Here is a 20,364-nt window from a genome sequence, read left to right on the forward strand (position 1 = left end):
GCACAGCACCCCAGCAGCCTGGCAGCGCCCGCGTGTAAACACGCCCGGGGTGAACGCCCACAGATGCCTCGGCTGACAGAAGTGTGGGCCTAAAGGCTGCAGCACCAGCAAGGCTAGGAAGGCACGTATTCCCAGGGCATGGGGAACTGAGGACTGAGTTACTCCGTGGGGCCAGGTGGGGAGCGGCGTGCTGTAAATGCAGGCGTTTCTTCTAGAAAAGGCCTCCCCGTTGCCAAGACCCCTGCCTCACAGGGCTGGGGGTGCAAGCAGTCAGCTGGGAACCAACTGGCCCAGTGGGGTCTCCCACGAAGGAGGGGTCTTCTGAGACCTCAGAGCTAAGGACCTCCGACTGGGAGCTTGAGAGGGTGACAAGGCCCTTTCCTCCTTTCCCAAGCTCCTCCCATGATGCCAACATCAGTCCTGCCCGCTTCGGGTCTGCTACAAAGACCCACATTAGCCCGGCAGAAGTATGTCAGGGGAGCCTCCGGGGAGAAGGAGCGAGGACAGTCGGGTGGTTTAGGGGCAAAGGCTCCGTGCCAGGCTGGCCTGTGCTGGAATGCTCACTCCGCCACCTCCTCCCTCCCTGCCTCCCCGCCTCGCCGTTTAGGGCGGTCCCTGTATGCGCTGGCCACTGTCTATGGCACCAGGGTGACAGCCCTAAGCATGGCAATTGCCCAGATGTGAACTCAAACAGCAGCTCTACTCGGGGCCATGGGGCTTAAACCCCAATTAGGGAGGCTCAGAATCAGACCGCCGCTGGAACATGGTAAGGACCGTGGTGAGGACTTCCGCCAGGAAAGAGTACCCGAGGACACGTGGCAGCCATGGGGACAGGAGCCCATCGTTCAGTTCATCAGACTCATTATTGTAACAGTAGGACCCACTTCCTGTGGCTTTTGTGAGAATAAATGGGACACAGTCCAGAGGCCACTAAGCCTCTTCCCAGGCCTAAGTGCTTCCTAATGGGATGGGTGGTGGCCATGGCCATCCGGAGGCCGATGACGGGCCTGGAAGCCTGAAGGTTTTATTTATTTATTCATGAGAGACACCGAGAGAGGCAGAGACATAGGCAGAGGGAGAAGCAGGCTCCCTGCGGGGTCCTGGGGTCATGACCTGAACCAAAGGCAGACGCTCAACCACTGAGTCACCCAGGTGTCCCAGAAAGAAGGTTCTTGCACGGGCTGGTGCCTAGGGCCTGTTGGGCCCACCTTCCCTCTGGCCTGGCATTCCCTTGCAGCTGGACGGGCAGGTTCCAGTCCCCAGGCAGGGCTTGCCTGCTCTCCGTGACCTCAGCTGAGCTTCGGCTACTGGAGTCAAAACCAAATCCCTGAGTCCAGACACTCCTGGACACAGGTGCCACCATTTCCCTGGCTCAGGTCCATGAACCAGCTACCGTGCAGTGTGACAAAGAAGAAAGCAACCAGGCTTGGCTGTGTGGAGGCCTGGTCTGGAGCTATCTGTCACAGCTGTCTGTCACACCCTCACCCCTCAGGAAGAATGACACTAACAGGGAACAGAAGGCCAGGGCAGGAGCTTTGACACTTGTCCTCCCACCCAGAGCTCTGGGGCTGGCACACCATGGGCAGCCAAGGGGAGCTGTCACTGCCAAGCCCTCATCTCGTTGTCTGAGATGGGTGGTACTGCATGTGATCATAAAGCCCCGGGCTCCCTGCTACCTCAGTTTCCCTGAGAGGAAGGGAAACTGTAGGCCATCAGATACCACCACTGAGGTCAGAGTGAGACAAAGGAGCAGAGCCGGTGGATGTCTGCTCAGACCTGCCTTCTAGCCAAAGACATGCTAAGGTCCAAGAGAGGGCTGGGCAGGGGCCAAAAGGGCCAAGGGCACTCTGGGAGCGGGGCTGGTTTTGTGGGTGCAATGTGTGTGGTCACACAGGGCCCTGTACTTGGAAGGGCCTGGGGCTTGGTTCTGTGGTCTCTTGTCACTGTCTTAAAATTCTTGATTATTTTGGGGGGCACCTGGGTGGCTCCGTGGTTGAGCTATGCCTTTGGCTCAGGGCCTGATCCCTTTGTCCTGGGATCGGGTCCCCCACTGGGTTCCCTGCTTCTCCCTCTGCCTATGTCTCTGACTCTCTCTCTATGTCTCTCATGAACAAATAAATAAAATCTTTTTTAAAACTTCTTGATTATTTTTTAACAAATGCCCCTGCAAATTTTGTAGCTGGTCCTCTCTGAGGGAGAAGACTTATACACAAAGGGCATAAAGGGCATTCCTATCCAGGAACCCGAAATAGAGGGTATGGGAACAGCCAACCCACCATCGTCTCCCCACCAACTCAATGAAGAAACTAGAGTGGCCTCCTCTCTCAGACAGATGGAATATGTGTTTTCAGAAGAGTGGAGAGGTCAAGAATGGCCAGGACTTCAACAGGTTGCCCAAAAGGCCAAGAAGAAAGGCCAGGAGCCAGGGGAAGACCAGCTCCTCCTCCCGAGGTCCTGGTTGCCTCTTCCACAAATAGGGTAGCAGGGAGCACTGGTGAGCCCCTCCCCCGCCCCCCCCCCCGCCCCCCCCCCCCGCCCCCCCCCCGCCCCCGCAGCTGGGACTCGCCAGTGCAGGAGGCAGGCAGGCAGAGGGGAGCTAAGGAGGGGAAGGGGGGAGAGGTGGTTAGTCCTCAGAGCCAGGAGAGAGGCTCCTTAAGGACCTCAGCCAGCAGGGCCAGCCCAGGCCTGCTCCGACCTCTGGTCTCCAGCCAGTAAGTAATTGAGAAATTCCTCCAGAATGCTGCCGGGGCCCGCGGGCCTTGCCCACCCCTGCACCCCCGGCCTGAGCCTGCTGCTTGGTCCAGGCAGACTGCTAGTTTCCACCTCCCAGAGGCTGGCCAGAGGCTCCTGTGGCCGCCCCACCTCACTCACAGCTGATCCGGGGTCAGACGGTGCCGGGAAGGAGCTGGCAACAGGGGAGCGGCCCTGGGTCCCAGACCAGGGCTGGGGAGAATCCAGGCTGGTTCCCAGGAAGAGGGGGCCCCACCCTGTGTGTGTTGTGGGGGGAATGAGGGAGACTTGGGGATCTGCCTGGGGCCCAGCCTAGAGCCCGGCCTGGTTCTCAGAAGCCAGGCCCAGGGAAGGGTGCCCTCCCCGGCAGATACTGGCCAGGCTAGGCAGGAGCCAGGAGCCGGGGCAGGGCCTGCCTCAGCACCCCACCTTCTGTCCCCGAAGCCGAGAACTGGGCCACTTGAGACTCTCTCCTTGGCATCTGCCCCATTCCAGGCTGCTAATCCCCTCCCAGGAAAACACAAAAGGCCCTGGGAGGCCCCAAGAGAGGGCAGGCCTCCCGTCAGGCTTTCATCCTTCACACTAGTGGGAAGTTTGTGCTGTTCCAACCTCAAGTAAAACCCCGAGAAAAGAGCAAGGGAGGTCTTCAGTGAAATTGGAGGGCAGATGCTTTGGCAAGGGAGGAAGGATGGGCAGAAGGGGAACTTACCCATTTCAGACTTGTGTCCCGGGCAGGAGTCCCTGCGTGGGCCCAGTCCACAAGGCTCCCAACTTCACGCCAGTCTCTACCTCCTTCCCTCTTCCTCCTCGGGCTCAGGCTAGCACTGCAGCTCCCAGGGTGGTGGGTGGGGGGCTGCCCTCCCATTTCCACAGACAGGGAAGCAGAAGCAGTCAAATGCCGGGTGATGTCAACAGCTAAGTGGCAAGAGCAAGGCTGCTGCTACCAGCTTCTCAGGGGCACTCTCTGGACAGGGCAGTGACGGCCCAAAGCCAGGAAGAGCTCTGGTCTCGGATCTCAGCTTTGCCACTTACTGGCCTCAGGGCCTTGGGCCAAACACTTGACACCCCCTACCTGTAAGGGAGGGAGGAGCTAACAGCCCTTGCTGGGGTCACCTCAATGCAGACATCAATAAGGATGACGGGGCATGGTACCAGGCCTGGCTGCAGAGACGACCTCGGTCAAGGGATCCTGCCCCTTTCCATGGCCGGAACTCTGCCCCCAACCCGGCTGCATCCCCCATGTTCCCACTGCCCAGGGCCTGCATCTCAGACTCTGTGTTACCAAGCTAGAGGGGATCTGCAAGTGTGCTCCCAAGGGCTCCCAGGCCCAGCTGCAGTTCGCGCCACCAGCACCGCCGAGCCTGTTTCCCTCCCTCGCCTGGCCTCAGCAGTGAGTCCGGCCACCACAGACGCTGTTGAAAAGTCCCAACTGTCCCTGGAGGCCCGATTCAAGTTCCTTCCATTGCTGAAAGGATCCAAAGGTAACCTGACTCATCCCCGGGTCTATCGAATCTGCAAGAGCTTCATTCATCATCTCCTTTAATAATAAAAGGGCCCCCCTGGACAGGCCTCCACATCCACAGGGCCTTTGAGGGTGTGAAGGCAAAGCAGGGTCCTCTGCTTACCCCAGAGGACAACTTTGTCAGCTGTTCCCACCTGACCAGATGATCCTCTGCTACCCTGGCCCTGGCCTGGCCCTCTGACCTCCACCACCGCCACCCACCTGCTTCTGAGAAACCTCAACTAGCTCCCTGACTCAGTTTCCCCTAAGCTGATCTACTCCCTAATTGTGCACATGTCCTGGTTTGGCCTCTCATCTTGCCTGAGGCCTGACCTTTGGTCCCAGACCTCCAGCCATGAGCTCTACACATCTGATCTCACACAAACACACACACACACACACACACACACGGATCTGCTGACCATTCCCACCTGTCACCTGCTCTTCCTGATACTCACCTCTGGTCACTAATGCAGGACCCAGGGTCTCTGCAAAGTGCTCCTTAAGTCTTATCCACAACTGCAGGAGGAGATGTCCCTTCTTGCTGGGCCTCGCTCTGTAAAAGCTCCCAAAGTAGGGCTGCTTGTGCTCCGAGGGACACAAACCATTTTTAATAAGATAAGTCTTCCCATTGTAATTTCCTGCACCCCATCTATGTCTACTTCAGGTTTCCACCTGGCTCAAGTGTGAGAGGGCGCCTCATCACACTCCCTGGGGACCCTCAGAATTCCCTCTACCCCCGGATGCCTCTCAGTCCTAGCATGTGGGGCCTGACCCGGTCCCTGGAGAGGAGTCATATCCCACACAGCCCTCCACTGCTCCTACAGATTTCTAGAAGGCCTCCCTGCACAGATGCGTCTTGGGCTGAAGCTGGGACCCTGCTACACAACCATCAGCTCAGCCCGGCTCGCAACCGACTCTACCTGCCTGGGACTCATACCCTTCCATCTGATCCTTCCCCAAAAGGGCTCCAGTCCTTGATCCTTCAGCTTTCAAGACGTTTGAGATTCGTCCCCCAGCTCAAACATGGCCCGTGTGGAAACCCACATGACAGATCCCCCTTCATCCCTCTCTGTCCATGTTCCTGCCTCTCCCGTGTATTATTTCCTTCTACACGTCGAGGCTCCTAGAGACAATGCATCTGTTCCCATGCTGGGTGTAGAGCAAGTGCAGAACACTAGCTCTGAGGTTGGCTGACGCTGACTCCATGAATAAAACGGGAGACCTGCCCAGGGGCCTCTTTCTTGTCCATCTACTCCCCACACCTGCCCGTCTTGGGGAGAGCCCAGGTGTGGAGTGTTTACTCCCCAAAATGACTTAGAGATACTTCAAAAAGAAGGAGAATTGCTGTCTTCTTACCACGGTGATGGCACTTCCCGTGTCAACTCATCTAGAAGGTGGAGACCACCACCCCTCACCAAAAACAAACCCTGCAAACGTAATGCTTACATGTGTCCTATGCAAAACTCCATGGTGAGCGGCCCGTCAGGTGACACAGATAAAGCCCTTGTCCTTAAAATGCCTCTTAATATGTTCAAGGAGGTAGATTCTTCTGAGAATCTGATGAAAACTCGATAGTTGTCCCAGAGAATCGCACCCTCCCCCCAATTTTGCTCATAGTTCCAGGAGGTCTGCTGACCCTACGTAGACCATCCTCGGACCTCCCCAGGGTTCATGCTGCCAGGATTAGGAATCCTTCCTCGAGGCAGCTTGCAGTCATCCACAGAGGCACACCAGAGGGGAATTTCAAAGGAACGTGGACCTGAGGCCAGCCCTGCGTACCTGAGAAGCAGAGCACTGTGAGGTTGTCGTGGAGGAAGGCACGACTCTCCACAGAATGGGCTGGCCCTGCTGGACCCAGCATGGGGGGGTGGGAGGGTGGGGGAAGTGGGGAGACGACAGGTTGCTGAGCATCTGGGCTCCACCCCGAGCTGAGAGGGAAGCAGGAGGTGATAGGCCTTGATGATTCTGCAGGGCTAGAGAATTCTAGATTGTAGCTGCAAAGAAAGATCTCTATCTGGATGCCCTCGGGGAGAAGACTGGAGAGTTCATTAAAGCACACGTTTGCTTTCTCCAAAGTTCTCCAACTTTGATGTAGGTCAGAATCAGCAGAGGAGGGAGGCCTGGTAAATGTGTGGGAATAAGCCCTCCCCCCTCCATCCTAGGGCCCCAGGATCTGCATTTTACAGCACCCAAGCGGTACAGCTGACCCACGCACCACAGGTATTCCCATTGAATAGGGGGGAGGCTCCCACATGCACAGGGATTCATCTGTCAAGGTTCCCTTTCTCTCTGCGAGCCCAACATGGCACACACATAATTTGCCACCTCCTCCCACGGGAAAGCCCATGGCCTCCTGGGTGCATGGGACTTGGGGCTTCTGATGGAAAGGTGAGGGCAGGATCACCTGGCTTGCCTTGCTCTCAGGGAACAGGGGAGCTAGGAGTTCCGTCTCTGCCTGCACCCCAAGACAGCCCGCTGCCTCCTCCCTCCAATCTCCTCCCCTCCAGCAGCCACAGACCAGCACTCCTTCCTAGCTGGTCACACCCCTCCAGGCCCCCCTCATCCAAGCCAAACCAGGGGTCACCTCATTTTAAAGCCTGAAGGCATGGAAGGCAGCAGGTCTTGTCACTCTTGGAGATGAGGCTCAGTGGCAAGGAAATGTGATTCGCCACCACCAGCCACACACACACACACACACACACACACACTTGTTTTGGAGAAAGGATGGAATCACAGGATTCTATTAAAGCCTTTAGAGCTCCCCTGGTCCAGTGTTTCATTTTACAGATAAACTGAGGCCCAGAGAGGAGGAGGACTGTGTGTTCAAGGTCACATAACTTACTGGTGACAGAGCTTGAGGCCAGAGTCCCGCCTTCCCTCAAAATGCTGCTTCCTCAACACAGAGACAATAGGCCCTACGAGATGTGATACTCAAATATTTTAACAACCCCAATGGCACAGCCTCAGCAGTCAGAATGAGTCTTGTCCTTGGCACTAAGTCAGGTCCTGGAGACCCCAGGGATGTCCCCATAGTTGTGGGATCCAGGAGAGGTTCTTGGGTTCCCAGGGAGAGTGACTGGGATGGTAGTGGGAGGGTTTGGAGTTGAGGAGAGGATGCAGGGGGTGGGCAGCTGGGGCGGGGGGATGCCTGGGCAGCTGGTGACCAACTGGCATGTAACCATGCCAATGCTGTACCAGTTAAACGTCAGCCAGGGAAGCCAAGAGTCAGAGAGCCCCCCTCGCCCTTTAGAATTGGTCTCTTGGGAGGGTAAGCACACACTTCCCTCCCTCTCTGTGAGCCAAGTCCCTGGCTTGCCAGGCACAGTTGGCACCCACTTACATGGGGTGGAGGAGGGGATGAGAGAAAATCAAATGACAGGAACCAGCCTTCAGCTTCTAGACGTCTGGCCAGGTCACCCAGCAATGGACGATCCAAGCCCCAGCCTTCCTTTCTCTGTAGACAGCAGCAGCTTTGTGTGTTCAACCCGGAAACAGCTGATAAAAGGAACATTTTCAACTCACAGTGGTCCCGGTGCCCCCATGTGGCTGCTGGGTGGGGGGTGCAGTATGAGACCATGTGGCTCTTCTGTGCCCCCAGGCTGTAGGGTGCCTGGAGGCTGAGGTGACTCAGCTCAGCCTGGGGGGTCCCTTCAAGGTCTGTGATTCAGTAGGGTGCAGACACCCCAGAGAGGGGTGAGCCTCCAGTCCTCCAGAGAATGAGGGCCCAGAGGGCCTGGGCGGGGACACTCTGACCTCTAGTGAGGGAACTGAGGGAAGAGGAAAGGCACAGACCAACAGGGTGTAAATCCTGACTCAGCTGCTCACTGCTTTCAGGGACCTTGACCTCATGGAGCCTCTGGTTCTTCATCCATGAAATGGGAACAATCCTACTGACCTCACGGGTCATGGTGAAGAGGAAATGCTGGGCACAGTCCTCCAGTGAGGTGGTGACTTCACACGTGGCACTTGTCCCAGGCTTCACAACCTTTATACTGTCCGTGATGTCCATGATGTGTGTTTACCGAGCTGACGTGGAGTCTAACAAGGTTCTGGAATGTTGTGACACATTAGGTTTCTCTCCTAACACGTCATTACCCCGTGGGGCGGGGGGGGTCACAAGGTGTGCGTTACTGAGGGACGCATCAATGCAGCATCCTCCATGGGTTTGTCGCTCTTCTTCCCCTGCTGGCCAGAAAGGGTCCCTTGCACCTTGCAGGAAAGAATCATGAGGAAAAACTTTGCTTATCACCTTGGAAGGTCCCTCTGCTTCAGGAGATCCTCAGGGATGCCAGGGTGCCTGCCCTGGGGCTGAGTGGGAGAACTCAGCCTTTAGGATTCCTGGAGAAGGCTGGACTCAGTTTTCCAGGGACATTATTCCACATTCCTAACGCTTTGACAGGCAAACTCAGAAGTTTTCTTTTTCTCACTATTCAGCTTAATTTTTATCATCAGCTACATATTATCGAAGATAACATTTAATCTGATAACTTCCAGATAAACTTAGTCGCTGCAGTGATCTCTAAGTTGTTTCTTGCTTAGATTCCACTAAAATCAGGATTTCCGGGGAGCCTGAGAGGCTCAGTGGTTGAGTGTCTGCCTTGGCTCAGGTTGTGATCCCAAGGATCCTGGGTTCAAGTCCCTCCACAGGGAGCCTGCTTCTCCCTCTGCCTGTGTCTCTGCCTCTCTCTGTGATCTCATGAGTAAATAAATAAAATCTTAAAAAAAAAACCACAATCTTTTATTTATTTTTTTTAAGATTTTATTTATTCATGAGAGACAGAGAGACAGAGAGAGAGAGAGAGAGAGAGGCAGAGACACAGGCAGAGGGAGAAGCAGGCTCCATGCAGGGAGCCTGACATGAGACTCGATCCCAGGCCTTCAGGATCACCCTGGGCTGAAGGCGGCGCTAAACCACTGAGCCACCGCGGCTGCCCACCCGCAATCTTTTAATTTAAAAAAAAAAAAAAAATCAGGATTCCCCTCCTTACCCTCCCCTTCTCTAGGGCTGATTCCCCAGAGTTGGTGTGTTAGGGTTTGTGGTTCAGGGGTGATCTTCCCCATGTGGGCTCATGCTCTGTCCCATGGTGACCTGCCTCCCTCATCAGGGCCCTCCAGCCCTAGCCTCACCTTTGCATCATCCTTGTTCATGCAGAAAAACCTTGGGGTACATCTCATGGGGAGGGGGGACTCCCAGTGAGGCCATGTAGGATCCTGTGCAGCCATCACTAAATTTCTGGGACTGACGGACCCCCCAGAACTACAGCCAGCAAGCAGAGCACTCATCCCTCTACTCTTTTTTTTTTTTTAATATTTTATTTATTTATTCATGAGAGACAGAGGCAAAGACACAGGCAGAGGGAGAAGCAGGCTCCATGCAGGGAGTCCGATGCGGAACTTGATCCCGGGACTCCAGGATCACCCTGTGGACCGAAGGCAGGCGCCAAACCACTGAGCCACCCAGGGATCCCCTCATCCCTCTACTCTTAATCCAACATGAGTGGGGCTCCTAACATCTGCCCTGCTAAGGATTCGGTGCAGCTAGGAAGACGTGAGAAGGTCCAGACAGGGTTCCCCACCCCACGCCCAGCCCAGATGTTACCAGATGTTAGCTATCTCACTGCCACGGCCTTCTTTCCCGCTGACCTGAAGACCTTCTCTCTCCGGGAAGCTTGCTAGGAAAAGGGGCAATTAGTTTTGCCCCATGGTATTCCCCAAATCAGTTTCATTTTTTAACCTTAAAAAATAATGTAAAAGCCCCAAGTTCATTCATCATCTTGCAGCCGGACAGCTGAGGAGTGTCCTAGGGTAAAACCACCCACGGGAGCCAGGCTGAGCAGTGGGGTCCCCCGAGCCCCGAATCTGAATGTGAACTGTGGCAGGAGAGCTGAGGCCTTCCTCTTTCCTCTTCCAAGGAGATGGAGGTGATGGTTGCTCTCAGCTCCACGCTCCCCTTAAAAGGACCAGAAAGAGCTGCCCCGGCCACCCCAGGGATCAGCTTCCTGTCCCCTCCACTGGCCGGGCTCCTTTTGGACAAACACCTAGATCCCACTCTGGCCTCTTCTTCCCCATCCCCGCCCCCAATCACTCCAGGCCTCCACACCCCAGTAGAGAGCAGGGGCTCAGAGTGGGACAGACTGGGCTTTCCTGCCCCTCCCAGCCACCACCTGTGCGTGACCTCAGCAGGTCCCTTAAAACTTTGAGCCACAGTCTGTGTCCCTGTAAAATGGAATGGGTGTCCACACACCCCTCCCAGGGCTGTGACACTTAGAGAAGAGAGTGCCCATAAGGTGCTGCCCAGTGCCTGGCGCAGAGTCAGCGAGGCTGGTTATTTTTATTCTGGTTATCATTGTGCCACCGCAGCAGGGAAACAGGTTAACAACCTGCTCCCTCCGAGCTAATTACAGGCCCGCCGGGCGGCTGTCCAGATTCGGAGCCGGGAGGAGGCTGGCGCGCTGGGCGCTACAACGTCACCAGGCCCAACAGGACGGAGCACGCTGCCTTCTCCAGCACCTTCGGGGGGAAGGACTGGAGGCCTTCCTCAGGAGCCACAGGACCCTCCGCCACAAGCTGCCAATAGGGGTAGGGAGAGACTTGCGCCCAGGAATAGGGTCCATACAAGAGCTGTTTACAGGGCCACCTGCCCAAGAGGATGGTCTGGTCCCTGGCAGGGCATTGGTTGGGGAAGAGAGGTCAGCAACCAGAGGTCACCAAACTGCCCGGGAGAGTCAGGGAGACACTGAAGCCAGGCCCAGCCTGCTCCCTCTAGCCCTGCTCCCCGAGGCAGGCCTCCGCCTCTCCTCCAAACAAATGTTGAATGAGCACTTAAATAACACAATGTGTGGGAAACCTGGGTGGCTCAGCGGTTGAGCACGTCTGCCTTTGGCTCAGGTTGTGAACCCGGGTCTGGGGCACATCGGGCTTCCTGCATGGAGCCTGCTTCTCCCTCTACCTGTGTCTCTGCCTCTATGTGTGTGTGTCTCTCATGAATAAATTTTTAAAACTATAAATAAATAAATAGCCATGTGTAGGCCTTGTGAACAAGGAACAGGCCAGGACACGCTTAGCCCAGCGTGGCCTGCCTAGCCCAAGGCCCCACTCTTTGGCCATCTTCTCTGAACCTTTCGCTGTCTTGCTCACCGAGGCTCTCTCTGGAGCAGGGCTACTCAAAGTGTGGTCCAGCACCCTGTGCAAGCTGCTTGCTCAGATCCAGGATGAGATAAGTACTGGAATTGTCCCCAGGCATTTAGATGCTTTCATAGCAATTCGACAGAGTTGTTTTATGTCTGTAGAATCTAATAAAAAAAACATTGGGGGCGTGTATTTTATGTCCTTTGTTCATTTCCTTATTTTCCCCCCAGCAAGTCCTTTGTGTTATATTTTACAGAAGAAATAGCCCGTCATTGATTAGACATTAAGCAAACAATTGGCCCTTGACCACAGAGAATTGGAGAAGCTCTGCTCCAGATGCTTTTTCATGTTAGTCTTAGAAACCCTCACGTCAACATATTACATTAATATGTGTCATTTGGAGAGCTGGTGCCCAGGGGGCGCAAAACACCCCATTGCCACCACCCAGCAACACACCTGACCCTGGTCAGCTCCCCACCCCACCTCAGCCGCCCAGCTTCACCACCCCGACCTCCCAGCCCCCTGCCTCCCGTTCACAGCCCTCTCTCCTCCCCTGGAACCCATAGGACTTTCTGTCCCCGCCGTTCATTTGGAGATTTAGCCAATTAAAAAAAAAAAAAATCAAGTGCAAGGCTTTGTGTTATGAAATTAAACATGCGAGTCCTCCAGCTGGCCTCTGTGAGTTGCCCTGTGTGGCCAGTTTTCGGCCTTCACTGCCGACCCATGACTGCTGGTGCCTGGAACCCTCCCCTCCTAGCTTCCAGGCTCCAGGGGTGCAGCGCCCACCTCCCACCCTTAGCACTCCGCCCTGTTGGGTGCTGGGCGCTGCAGGAGGCAGATACAGAAATGTAGGAATAGACTCACAGGGGACCTGCCCAGGGGGTTGGCCATGCAGGGGAAATGGAGAAGCAAAGAAACTCCTTTCCCCTTTTCTCCCTGTTTACTTCCAAGTACCAGAGCATTTTTCTTTTTGTTTTAAAAACATGTTGATTTTTTTTAAGTTATATAGGCAGAAGTTAAAAAATTCAAAACCTACTGGGGGCGCCTAGATGGTTCAGTGGGTTAAGTGTCTGACTCTCGATTTGGGCTCAGGTCATGACCTCAGGGTGGGGAGATGGAGATCTGCCTGCGTGGGGCTCCGAGCTCAGTGGGGAGCCGGTTTGAGATGCTCTCCCTCCCTCTCCTTCTGCCCCTCTCCGCTGCTCAAGTGTGCTCTCTCTGTCTCTCAAATAAATCTTTTTAAAAAATTCACAACCTATGGAGGGCACCCCAGGTGGCTCAGCAGTTTAGCGCCGCCTTCAGCCCAGGGCACGATCCTGGAGACCCGGGATCGAGTCCCACGTCGGGCTCCCTGCATGGAGCCTGCTTCTCCCTCTGCCTGTGTCTCTGCCTCTCTCTGTCTCTCATGAATAGATAAATAAAATCTTTAAAAATAATAATAAAAATTAAAATAAAAATTCAAAACCTATGGAGAGTAGATAATAGGAAGGTTATATGCAGACCACCAGCTCCAGGATCCCACTTCAGAGACAACCACTCCTACTCTCCCTTCCAGGATGTTCTGTGCACCTGCGGGCACTATTGTGTAGATCTACCCCGTTGTTTTCACACCCATGGAAAGGCACCACATGCCCCTCCTGCACTTAACTTGTTCTAACAAGAGATCTTGCAGCCAGTGACCCTGTTCTCATGTGCTTTTCTCAGAATCTTTCCTCATAGACCTAAACTGGAAGGTTCCTCAGAAGGTTGCTCTTCCAGGGAGGCTCAAATGGGGCCTCAGGAGCAGGTGTGGCCTGCTGCGTCAGAGTCACCTGAGACAGGTCTGGGGCCACACCCCTGCGGGGTCAGTTGGAGGGGCCCTGGGAAGCCCGGTGTCTTTAAAACTCCCCGGCCTGGGAGTCTCAGGGGAGCCTCAGGCCCTGCCGGATGTAGGACAGGCAGGGTGTCAAGTAGCCTCTCGTCACGAGTGAGGAAAGTAAGGCTCAAAGAAGGAAACTGATTGCCCAGGTCACACATGAAGTCGGGGGCGGAGATTCTCCCAGCCTGGGTGCCCTGTGGGCCGCCGCACTGAGGGCCCGCGTTAGGCGCCGACGGCTGCCATAGCCAGTCACCGCGCATCGCGGCCTTGGGACAACACAAATTTATTCTTCACAGTTCAAGATGCCAACAGTCCAAAATCAAGGTGCTGGCAGCGCCATACTCCTTCTGAAGGCCCCAGGGGTAGAGGGTGGAGGGGGTGGGTGTCTTTCCTTGCCTCTTCCAGCCTCTGGTGGCTCCTAGCCTTCCTTGCCATGTAGACACATCACTCCAATCCCCTCCTTGTTGTCATATGGCTGTGCGTCTCTGTGTGTCTCTGGGTGTCTTCTTTGGAGGATTCCGGCCTCAGATTTAAGGCCCATTCTAAATCGAGGACGATTATACCTTGAGATCCTTAAGTTATTACATCTGCAAAGGCCCTGTTTTCAAATAAGTTCGCATCCTGGGGTTCCAGGACAACATGAATGTTGGGGGGGGGGGGACATTATTCAGCCCACCACAAAGCCTCTTTTCATAACAGTTCCTTGGGCAAACTGCAGGCCTGTTTTGGGCTCCCAACCCCCAACCTCAGGCTTCCGGCAGCCTGAACCCTAGGAGCCAGTGGACCCAGAGGGGCAGCATCAGGCCAGGAGCGGTGCATTCAAGCTGCTGGACATAGTGACCCAGATCCTCGTGCCAGGCTGGCACCCCCACTCCCAATGCAGAGGGTGTGAGATGCTGATAGCTGACCCCTTCTTCTGAGAACTGCCCCTGGCCTACTGGAGCTGCCCAGCCTGAATACCGGTTGTTTCCTGACCAGGTGGTGACACAGAAGGCCAGCCCTCTTGCCTCAAGATTTGACCAGTTTTGTGGTGCTGCTCATACCTCAGAGCTCACCAAAGAAACAGCTGACACGACACCCCAGCCCAACATACCAAGATGCCAACCATCTTCCCTGCCTGCTCTTGCTCCTGTCGCTCTCTTGCCCTCCCTCAAAAACTCACTTGTGCAAAAATCTTCACCTCAGACTGCTTCTAGGCAACCCGACCTAAGACAGTGGGGGAACGAGGCCGCATGTGACAGGTAAGGGAACAGATAGGGTGGGTCTCCTTCCTGAGTCAGCAAGCCACCCAGCCCTCCCCACCCAGCAGTCCCTGTGCATTCACCAGGGAGGCACACCCTGGGTATGGGGCACCGATTGGGAAGAGAGGCTGGAATGGGCACAGTGGAGAAAGAAGGGGTAAAATAAATAGGTTTCACCAAGGAGCTTATGTTATGGAAATGAGATGCACAGACATGAGCTGACTTGAGAGTGATTATAGAGCAACATGTCATCATGCCTAAACCAACTGGTATCTCTTGGTTATCTCAGGGACAAGTCACAAAGGGTTGCTGAGCGGGAATTCATTTCCAGGTACCCTCGCTACCCTCTCCCCTCAGCTCTATTCACTTTGTCCCAATCCCAGGAGGTGAGGATCACTGGTGCCAAGTAGAATCTATCTGCCACAGACCCCACAGGTTGTTGGGCTAACCTTCTACCAGTACCCATACCCATTCTTGTTGGTCGATTTGTTGGTGGGCTAATTAGCTGGTTAGTTAGAGAAAGCAGAAAATGTGGGTCAGTCCAGGCAGAGAGAACAGTATGACAAGGGTCCAGAGACAGTATGGCCTGGTTAAGGAACTGCCAGTAATTCCATATGTGAAGGACAGTGAGAAGTGTCGCTGGAACAGGGCCCTGGAGCTAGGCAGAGATACCACATGGAAAACAGGGCCCTGAGTGCTGAGCAAAGGAATAAAGACTTTACCTTGAAAGTTGTGGCTAGTCACTGCAGGGTTTTAGAACCCTGCCACAAAATTACTTGATCATGGGCAAAATGGGTAACAAGGATTAAGATGTACTTCCAATTATAAAAGAAATAGGTCGGGATGCCTGGGTGGCTCAGTGGTTGAGCATCTGTCTTTGGCTCAGGGCGTGATCCTGGGGTCCCAGGATCGAGTCCCATGTCAGGTTCCCTGCGGGAGCCTGCTTCTCCCTCTGCCTGTGTCTCTGCCTCTCTCTGTGTATCTCTCATGAATAAATAAATAAAACCTTTAAAAAATAAAAATAAATAAATAAAAGAAATAGGCCATGGGGGTTGAAAGTACAGTGTAGGGTGTATAGTCCATAATATTGTAATATACTTATGGCGGTGAGCATTTTGTAATGTATGTGTGTTGAATCATCATGTTGCATGCCTGAAACTAATTTAATATTCTATATCATCTATACTTCAATTAAAAACATTTCTTAAAAAAAAAACATTTCTTAATTACTTGATAAGGTTTTCATTTTAGAAAGACTGCTTTGGCAGTGGTTTGGAGGGTAATTTGGAAAATGGTGTGCTAGTAGTTTATTGATGCATAACATATTACTCTGAAACTTAGCAGCTTAAAACCATGAACATTTATTCTCTGACATTTTCTGAGGTCCAGGAACCTGGGAACAGCCTAATCCAGTGGAACTGGATGAGGGTCTCCCCTGCGGTTGCAATCTGTGGGAAGCCTTGACTGAGGCCAGAAGATCTTCTTCAAGATGGCTCTCTCACATGCTGTCAGCAGAAGGCTTCAGATCCTCACCACGTGGGCCTCTCCTTAAGGCTACTTACAACATGGCAGCTAACATCAGAACCAGTGATCCAAGAGAGAGCAAAAGGAAGGCCAAAGTGCTTTTATGACTTACTCACGTATAGCTACCTCTGCCATATTCCGTTTGTCAGAATTGAGTCAGTAATTCCAGGCTACACTCAAGGGGAGAGGAATTAGCCTCCACCTTTTAGAAGGAGGAGTGTCAAAGATTCGTGGATATGTTTCAAAACTGATTAACCTACAGGTTAGGAGACTATAGGAGTATTCCAGGAGAGATTTGTCATGGCCTGAACCAAGGCAGGAAAATGGAGAGAAGAGTATTGAAGAGTTATAATGACATGGGTGGCTCACAGGTACAGAGAACTATGATAGGTCAGGAGCCAGTTGGCAGGAGCAGCCTTGGACACAGGACCCTCCACATGCAGGGGCAGCCTAAACTGCCTCCCCCTGAGAATAGGAAGAGGGTGGCAGGTGACCAATGGTATCCAGAAGTGTTTAGATGTAGTAGATTTTTGTAGCATCTTGGTGAATGGAACCAGCGCTAACCAGGCTGAAAGCTTCCTGGAGTCCAGTGGTGAGAGTCTTTTGGATCTATCCCTCTAGAATAAGGTTAGGGTGAGAGCCCTATCCCTTACAAAACACAGAAACCGTGGGTGGACAATGATGATAGCAGAGCAACAGGCTCTAAGTCGTTATGGCAAGTTCTATAGCTCTACCAACCATCCTAAATGTGACTAGCATGCCTGGGTTCACTCATTCATTCAACAAACATTTGCTGAGTGTTACCATGTCCCAGGCATTCTGGTAGGCCCTGGAGAGAAAAACTAGGAATTAAAATGGCATCAGACCTCTCAACAGTGACGCTGGAAGCTAGAAGACAACAGAACAATGCTCTCAAAGTTCTGAGAAAAATTATGTCCAGCCTACAATTCTATATCCAGCCAAACTATCAATCAGTGTGCAGTGAGAACACAAATGTTTCAGACAAGCAAAGCCTCAAAATGTTTACCTCTAACGCACACTTTTTCAGGAAGAAAGGAAGGATTTGTGCCACCAAAAAGAAAGACAAAAGGAATAAAGGATCCCCAGGATGATGGAAGGAAGGAACATTCTAGGATGAAAATGGACCCAACTCGTTCAATTTTTTCTTAAAGATTTTACTTATTTATTCATGAGAGACAGAGAGAAAGGCAGAGACAGAGAAAGAGGGAAAAGCAGGTTCCCCACAAGGAGCCTAATGTGGGACTTGATCCTGGACCCTGGGATCATGCCCTGAACCGAAGGCAGTCACTCAACCACTGAGCCAAGTGGGCATCCCCCAACTCATTCAATTTGAAGCAGGACAGGGGTCCAGAAGAGAGGCAAAAAAAAAGCAAAAAGCTAACCAAGCTTTTTGTCTAAAAAACCAAGCTTTTTTGTCTAAAAAAAAGGAGAACAGGCAAATTAGTAACTCCAAGTTGCATGAGAGAGAAAATGTGATCATAGTGCACTATAGGGTTCAGCTGTATACAGTTTCACGTGTAAGTACTACATAATGGTTGAAGCAAAAACATCATAGGAGGACAGGCGCATTGAGCTGAGGAGTAAGGTGTATGGTTAGAGAGCTAAATCCCAAGAATTCACTGCAGAAAGTTAATTGATAATAGCTACTATACATATACATATATATATGTATATATATAGTACATTTAGAAATTTGGAGCATAAATAGCATAAGAAATTACTAAAAAACTTAAATGTAGGGGCACCTGGCTGGCTCAGTGGGTAGAGCATGCAACTCCTGATCTCAGGGTGGTGAATTTAAACCCCCCCCCCCCATGCTGGCCATAGAGATTATGTTTAAAAAAATTTTTTTGATACAGTTAAATGTAGTTGCCTCTGGGAAGGAGACATCCAGGTAGGGAGGCTTCATTATAAGCCTCCTGGTATATTTGATTTTTAAAAACACACCTATTACTTTGATTAAAACAATAGAAATAGGGGTGCCTGGGTGGCTCAGTCAGTTAAGCATCTGCCTTCGGCTCAGGTCATAATCCCAAGGGCCTGGGACTGAGCCCCATGTCCAGCTCCCTGCTCGGTGGGGAGCCTGCTTATCCCTCTCCTTCCGCTGCTCCCCTTGCTTGGGCTCTCTCTCTGTGTCAAATAAATAAAATCATAAATAAATAAATGCAGAATGGCTAGCTGGGGAGGGAGTAAAGGCAGCATCCTGGATAATTCTTTCCTTTTTCGGTGCTGGTCTCCAGAACTCTATGAGTGAGATTTAAGTGGGCAGTAGAGTTAGAAGTCTTCTTGGCTGAGGGGCACCTGGGTGGCTCCATCAGTTAAAGGTCTGCCTTCTGCTCAGGTCATGACCTCAGGGTCCTGGGATCCAGCCCCACATCCGGCTCCCTGCTCCTCAGGGAGCCTGCTTCTCCCTCTCCCTCTGCCCCACCCCCTTGCTCATGTTCTCTCTCTGGGTATCTCTCTGTCTCAAATGAATAAATAAAATCTTTTGAAGAAAAAAAAGGAATACTCTGACAGTTTTGACCCTGTAAATGGCCACTAAGGCCAGGGCCTTGCTGTCAGGCAGTGTGAAAGGGGGAGGAGCATCCCTCCAGGAGACAAACGTCTGTTGCTTTAGCCCGTCCAGTATCCTATTCATCCTCCTGATGGGACTCCAGCCGTCCCTCTCTTCAGTCCAGGTAGAGCTGACATCTCACCAAACTCTGCAGGGGAAGCACATGACTCTGACCTAATCAGTGACAGCAGTGTGTCCTTGACTGCCCCGATTGGTTAGGAGTGGACATGTGACCTCGTGGAGCCAATGACAGCCCTCTTTAGCATTTTTTGCTAAATGATTGGAGAAAAAGTGCCATTTCACTGCTAGGGTAGCAGTGATGCAAGCCTGACATTGCTGGTTGCCATCTGGCCGCTGCCAGGTGAGAAACTGCCTGCAAATGAAGCCTGCTCAGGGAAAAGCAGCACTGAGAGAAGAGGTTCCGTGACATCATCTGTGCACCGGGATCCAGCCAGGCCTGAAAACGACCACCCTAGGACTTTTATTTGAGTCGATAATGCTTTGGGGGATCTCATACCACTTATAACCGAGAAGATTTTGAGTGCTACACCTCTTGGGAGACAACATGACGGCGGCGGGGTGGGGGAACCCCCAAGGGAAAACACAAAATCAGAACAACTGGGTTACCTAATCCAGCCACAATCCCTCAACCACTGTGATTCTTCTTCCAGGACTCCCCCAGCACTGGGATTTGGTTTATTCCCTTACATGTGCACATGGAAAAAGGCCCAGTGCACAGTCCTGCAAACTCATAATTAGGAGGGTCATGTGTTGACAGAGCCGAACCTCTCACATGCTCAACTATGGAGACATCATCTAGTTTGCTTGTTATCTGATCCAAACATTGTTTCTTCATCTGGCCCCACTTAGGGCCATCCAGTTTCTGCTCAGACTCTCACATGGGTGAGGACTGCCCCTGACTCACTGTCAGCTTTTCCATTGAGCCAATAAACAAGAGCAGGGCTGGAAGGTTCGTCCTCCATCTGACTGAGCCAGTTTGTTTCCCTAAACCTTCTGCAGCCGCTAACAACACAGGAAAAGCCCAAACCCACTTCCAAAGACAGTACTTCAGGTGTTCAAGGAGCGCTGTTCCTTTTTACTAATAGGGATTGAGTTCAGCTGCCTGAAGCAGAAACCCAACAACAGAGGCTTAAGCCAAATGCAGAGGGAGAGATCTCTTTACATTACAGCAGGGCTGGGTGGGCAGCCCGGCGCTGGCGTGGCAACTCGAGGAACACCACTCCAGGGTTCCAGTTCCTTTCAATCTTTCTGCTCCGCCATCCTAATAGGTTCCTTCTACCCTTGTGGTCGCCTCAAGGTTGCAGAGTGCCTCCTGCACCTTCAGATTCCAGTCCACACTCCAAGCAGGAAGAAGAGAAAAGCAACAAGGAAACAAAACTTTCCCAGGAATAGCCAGCAGATTTCTGTGTATGTCACATAGGTCAGAATTGTGTCACCGGCCTCCACAAGTTGCAAAAGAGCAGAGGATGTCTTTTGTTTATTTGCTTAAATCTGGACACGTTGCTGCCTCAGATAAAACGATGGTACTATCGGTAAACAGAAAAGGGAGAATGCACACGGATGGGGTAGGCAACTGGAGGTCACTTCAAAAGCTTCCTCTGGGACAAAATTCGCCTACAGAGAGGCTGAGACCTTGAGTTGGGCCGGACGGTCAGACAGGCCCTCAACTCCCAGTCCAGCCCCACCACTTCCTTACCTGGATGATGTCAGGAGATATTTTTAAGCTCTTTGAGCTCCTGTTTGCTCATTTGTTTAAAGAGGATAAATGTGTTTTTCTCAAGGG

The 20,364-nt window shown here is 52.7% G+C and overlaps 1 long non-coding RNA gene across 1 annotated transcript; it reads left to right on the plus strand.

Moving 5' to 3' along the window:
- Positions 1-2,570: 2,570 nt before the first annotated feature.
- On the plus strand, positions 2,571-5,656 carry LOC118355519 (uncharacterized). Its single transcript, XR_004818135.2, has 3 exons — positions 2,571-2,711; positions 3,987-4,211; positions 4,899-5,656. It is a non-coding gene; the product is annotated as an uncharacterized LOC118355519 (long non-coding RNA).
- Positions 5,657-20,364: the final 14,708 nt, after the last annotated feature.

This window comes from Canis lupus, chromosome 8 (assembly GCF_003254725.2).
Source record: "Canis lupus dingo isolate Sandy chromosome 8, ASM325472v2, whole genome shotgun sequence".
NCBI classification, from domain to species: Eukaryota; Metazoa; Chordata; class Mammalia; order Carnivora; family Canidae; genus Canis; species Canis lupus.